The following is a 6,333-nucleotide window of genomic DNA, read 5'->3' on the forward strand; positions in this document are numbered from 1 at the left end:
CACTGAAAGTGAACGGGAGCTGTCTCGGCTGACGTCACTTCACCGGCAGGCGATTGGGCAGGTGTGAGACGTCTCGGGGCCAATGGGCGCGCGCAGCGGTGATGTCATCACGAGTGTTGCCACCAGCTGGACACAGGGGGCGTGGTCTGGCGTAAACTCGGCTAACCCCATGTTTGTAACATGCAGGCAGGCAGCGGTGGAGACGAACCGGTGTGCTCAGTACCGGCTGGAAAATGTGCATGTTTGAGATGATGGCACGTGTGTGAGACTGGCAGTCCTGCACGTGTTCATTCTGCCGTGTGGCCTATGCATTGTGACCTTTAACTTTTTTTTCCACAGAAGAAGAGAAAGCACGCTACCTTAGAAAAGATATAGTGTCATAATAGTAAACATTACATAATCCTCTGTTCTGTGTGTAGTAGGGGACCAGACTCATGCTGAGACAGACGGCCATGCGGGATCTCACAGAAGCAGCGCCTCCTGCCGGTGTGATTTGACGCATGCATGCTGATCTCTCACAGAGGCATATGATGGAGGAGAAGAAAAGATGTGTAGATCTAAGAAAAAAAAAGACACCAAAGTTACGATTGGCTGAAAGGAGCTGTGTGTTTTTTAAGTACACTCACCATCTGTGTGTGCGACATGTGTATGAGTGTGTAGACAGAGAAGGAGAAAGACGGAGAAGGCTGGATGTTGATTAAATGTTGATGTAGAGTGACATCTAGTGGTGGTTGTTGAGCACTGCAACAAGTTTAAATTGCTAAACAATTCGTCCACAAAAATATCTCAGAAGTTCAGTATTTTTCTCAGGACTCCTTTAAAACATCTCAAGTCAGGAGATTAATTAATTTTTGTTCCTTTATTAGGTTTTGATTTATTTGGTGTTGACTACATTGGTCACTATCAGTCGCTTAGTGTGTCCTCCATGTAGTAATGTATGTAGGAGACCTATCTGTTATAGGAAGAGTTCACACTGAGTTACCAAAGGAATAAAAAGTATAATCCGATTGATAATGGTAGTTATGAGAGGTCTGATAATTATTCATGGGCTGATATTTCTACATAAACACATAACATAAATATTATATGAGAATCACTTACTGAAGTTTACTGAACAGGCCATTTTAGAGTTTAAAAATCAACTGTAATTGAGACAAATGACCTCAAACATATATATTTTAATGTGATTTATCATTCAAGGTCTAGCAAAAACTATGTTGAGAGATGCCGATCACTGCAACCTGTACAGGTTCACATATCAACAATAAACTGGACTGTAAACACTGAAGAGGCTGCACAAGAGAGGGTGGTAGATGTTTTTTTATTTTCATTTTTTATGACAGATGAATCTGTAATTCAATCCAATTTAAAATACAATACAATACTTGCACACAAAGTATACATATATAGTTCATTCACACAGACAAAGGCAATCAAAAAATACCAATATGACATGTTATAAAGAGATAAAATACACAAGGATTAATGGCAGTGGCCAGTCTGTAGCTCACCCACAATATCCAAACATCACAAAGGCACGTATTATGTAAAAAGTGGCAAAAGTGCATTTTATCAGTCTATGCACAAGGTAAACTTCACAAGTCTAATGGCTTCTGGAATAAAACCAAACGTCCTTCTGTTTGTTTTACATGCACGTGATGGCATTTAGTTAAAGTAGCCATTAAGGGTGGAAAGCATGATAAAAAAAGGAAAATGGCAGAACTTAGTGTGGACGCTATGGAAACAGCATCGGGGGAGAAGGTAGACTTAAAAAGTGACTGCACTGTCCAAACAGCAGTCCACATTTCAGGTAACAACAGAAGGATGCGGCACCAGTGCTGGATCTGGAGTATTGTAGCTTTACTGGGCTCCGGACTGGTGATTATGACGGTACCAATCAGGATACATAACATGGCACATTGTCATTGCTTGTACTGCATATTTATTGTATACTGTATACTTATAATGCCCAAATATTCATGTTTCATGTCAGTAAGTGAAGTTTAGGTCATGTTTAAATTTTAGATTCGGTCACGTGATGACAACAAAGCAAACTCCATCCAAAGAGGAAGACCTTGAGATGTGATTGAAAGCTCTGAAAAAGCAAGCAAGTGGATGTTGAGTAAAGAAACTACTGTTACAAAGATCAAGAATGGAAATTCACACTCAACTTTCATTTATGTATTTCAAATATTTATTTATATGTTTGTGTTGGTGTTAAAGTTGCTGTTTATGTTTATATAACCTTCTTTATCTTGATTATACTACTTATATTAATTTATTTTATCTAATAACTATTTGCGTTTATGGTGGTCCCATCATCCCACTATGAGAATCAATAAAGTATCATTTTATATGTCGTTTTCATCTCTTTTCCTTGCAGGCAACCCCTCTGACCGCCCCATCTCGTTAGCAAATCCCCCACCCTCGTCTGTTACCCCAGATCTCCTCTCCCCCACTTTTCCATGGGAGCCTGACCTCTGACCTTCACCCTTCACCCTCTCTCTGTGTGCTCATCACTGGTCTGTCAGTCAAACACTCGAGACCCTCCTCTCCTGCTGGGCTCTGCTGTCAGACCGGCCTCAGGTACAGACAGCAGCAGAGAAAAACAGAGCGAGGGGAGAAGTGGAGAAACACCATGAGTCTGGGAGAAAAGAGACACAGTGATACAAAATCAGAAAAAAAAAAAAAAAAAAGCTCAGCAGCAGTCTTATCTTTCTCTTTCCACAGTCTACATTCCGCTCCCGTCTGTAAACTAACCCCACACAAAGCCAGAGACACACCAGGAACGTGTCTCACCTCAGCATCTCTTAAAGCAGACCCTCACGGTAACATAACCCCCTGACCCTCACCTGACCTCTCAACCCAGCCCAGTTAGCCCATGCATGCCCCATCAACCCCCCCCCCCCCGGACAAGTGATGAAAACAGAAAACTGAAAGACTAAAAAGTTCTAAAGACAATAGCTTAGCAGTCCTGGAGATAGCGTGCTCCAATAAAACGATAAAAACTAACAATAAAACTCAGATTCTGGAGGTTCAGGGTGGATTTCAAGTATATATCATCTGAAAGCCCGTCTTTTACAATCCCTGGAGCTACGGATTATTGTTACCTCATAGGAATGGAGTCATCAGAGAGGCCCAGCAAAGACACACCAGTTTAAGATGACTTTTTTTTATCAGCCACGCTAGCAGCATGACTCTCTGGACGGCAAGGTTGGTCGGTCAAGGTGATCCAGACTGAAATATCTCAAAACCTGCCATGTAAGTTCTTATAGACATTCATAATACCCAGAGGATGAATCTTAATAATGACCTCACCTTTTCCTTTAGCACTACCAGCAGGTCACATTTCTCTTTTTTATCCAGCGATGTCTTAACATCTACGTAGAATAGGCAGAAAGTTTTATATACAGACGTTAATGGTTATCAGACAATGAATCTAATGACTTTGTTAATCCTCCAACTTTTCCTCTTTTTGTGGTTTTTGGTGAAATGTCTGAACAACTATTGGACAGATTGCAATGACATGTGGAGCTGACAGTCGTGTCCCCTCTCAAGATGAACTGTAATAACTTCCCTTAACCTTTTTACAACTAGCGCCATCATCAGGCCACAATTTCAATTTGTCCAATACTTTGTTTTATAGTGAACATTTAACAGATCATTGTTTTTTTTCCCCAAATTGTTCTTATTTGCACATAATTAAGCTTCTATGCATGATTTTGCTTCTTGTGAGTTTTTATAGTTTCAGTCAGGTATTTAAGCACATTTGTCTGTTAGCCATCAGACTGGCCACACAGACTGAGGCAGATTCTTCAAAAAACATTCTTATGTAAGGGGCCAGAAGTCTTTGAATAGATTTGTACTTTTAATTTTTTTTTACGCGGTACATGTGCACTATTTAACCAGGGCTTTTAGGAACAGAGTGTGTTATTGAAGGAATGGGCTCATTGTGTATCAAGTGTCAGCAGAGGACAAGCCTCCTACTATAGCTTACAGGAGGAGGCAGCTAGGAGTCATCTTGTCTACTAATGTCTGATAAATGCTCCCCTCAGACTCTGCAAGGTTAAGGATTTGGGGTGGGGGGGTGGGGGGATCATGCCAGCACACAGTGGTATTAAACCTGAAGATAAAACCAGTTTTAGTAGGGGAATGTCACCACAACAGAAATGTAGAAAACTGTGATTGGCTCCACAACCCTGATAAATGGCTAGAAAAGGCACAGAGAGCACATCATGGTGTCATTAAAGTCTAACACGTGTGTAGAAAGCCTGCATCCATACAAGCTATAGTATGGAGAACAGTAAGCCCTTGTGCTCGCTGCATTCTTGTTCACAGTAACTTTACACCACTCAGCTGTTCCTGGGGGTCCACGTCACGTCCCGAAGCAGTAGACCGGACTCTCTCATGGACAGGCATCCTTGGATGCACAGATTCCTGCCTGCATTCAAGACAAGATGAGGAAAACAAGCCCAGCGACATGTGCATTCAAAGCAGTGGTTGACAATCTGTTTTTATCATCACTTTAGTATTTTTTATGTTTCATTTTTTAACTTTTGCATTAAATTTTTCACTTGTACAACATTATAGCATGCCACTGTATAACATTGTTTCATAAGCATATTATATAAGAATATAAATATAATGTAAATTTTCCAGAAATTTAACAAGTTTTTATTAAATTAAGTAAAAATGATCTGTATATGACCTATATAATACATACCCTGATATTACTTTGTATTGGTACAAACACAATATTTATGGCCTTATATAAATCTTGTTGCTATCATGTTCATGTTGATGCTTTTAATGAAAAGTGCTCTATAAATAAATCTTAACTTACTTATCCACAGATTAACCTTATCAGCCTCTCATAACTGCATATTTAACATGATTTTTTTTTAATGTATGTTGCTTATTTATTCCATTTTTATGTGACTGTAAATGTAAATAGCAATGTAGTTTATGTAATTGCTGCCTCTTTTTTATGTGGTGAAACCTTACTAAAATGAGCAATAAAACATGGAAATTAATAAATCTTATGGGCCCTTTAGTTCCCTTTTTAAAGGCGCATTAGTGGGGTCCACTTTGGAAACCACTGATTTAGTAAATAAAAAAGACATGGATCAATGTTTTAGTTGTATGAGGAAAGAGCAGGTTAGCGCGTGTTACGAGTAATCTGCTTTGTGTTCATTAAAGGGGCTGTGAACAATATCAGCATTTTGGCTAACTTCCTGTCCGTTCTTGCAGTTAGCGCTCTTCTCCCTCTTCCCCACACATGAACACGCAGCTGTCTTCGTCACAGCACCTTACACCATTTGGCACAGCTGGCTAACAAATAGCTGTATAGCTGCTGCAGAGTAAAATATAGCTCACCTGTGCAGAAGCAGTACGGCTAGCTATGCATCACTTTTCAACCCCTTCAAAACTTGTAGGTTTTTCCACCAATTGAAGGCCACACTGATATCAATGTGGCTCTTTCATGACTCCTGTCTCTTTCTTTTCCTGGCAGCTTTCTTTTCTTCTTTCTTTCCTTCAGCCGTCATAATTCACTTGGTGTATTTGGTTGTGTAAGATGTTCCTGGGAGCATTGTAATCAGTAGCTTCACCTGTTCTGTGAGGGTCATTCATACTGAAACTCTGCTGCCTGCCTGTGAACGCTCGGAGCCTCTCTGCAGAGTTCTCTCTCCTGATTGGATAAAGTGGGAACAGGAAATGTATTTCCTGGTTACTGCAGAGTGGTGGGACTGGGAGACCCATGTTACTGACCAAACACTATCTACCAGTGATGGTTGTTAAAAAGTAAAGCTATGTAACACTTATTTTAACTATTTTAAAAAATAATAATTAAAAATCGCTTACAGCACCTTTAAGTGACAAGTGAGATTAAGCAGTCTGTGAATAAAAGAAAAATAAATAAAAAAACTTCTCCTGTAAAATGTACTCATCTTATAGGCAATTAAATAAATAAATAATGCATCCCCACACATATAACAGCAAGAAATACAGCACTTTTTCAAATTTAATTTGGCATTTTTATATGAATTTTGATTTAGGGAGAAACTTAGAAACTATTTAAATTAAAAAGGAAAAAAAATAAACAAGATAAGTATTATTATTTGTGTATGCATGTGCATATTTGTATGTATTTGTGTATCTGTATATAGTTTTGTCTCAGCCATTTATAGGCTCCCTTTGCAGGACTCTGTAGGTTCTAGTTCATGTTATATATGCGTATTTTTGTTGGTTAACTGTGGATTTAATTCTTTAATACATTTTCCTAAACTTTAAATAAACTTAAGGCGGTATAATGTGCAGTGCAGTCTTCCAGCA

Source organism: Thunnus thynnus, chromosome 10, assembly GCF_963924715.1.
Source record: "Thunnus thynnus chromosome 10, fThuThy2.1, whole genome shotgun sequence".
NCBI classification, from domain to species: Eukaryota; Metazoa; Chordata; class Actinopteri; order Scombriformes; family Scombridae; genus Thunnus; species Thunnus thynnus.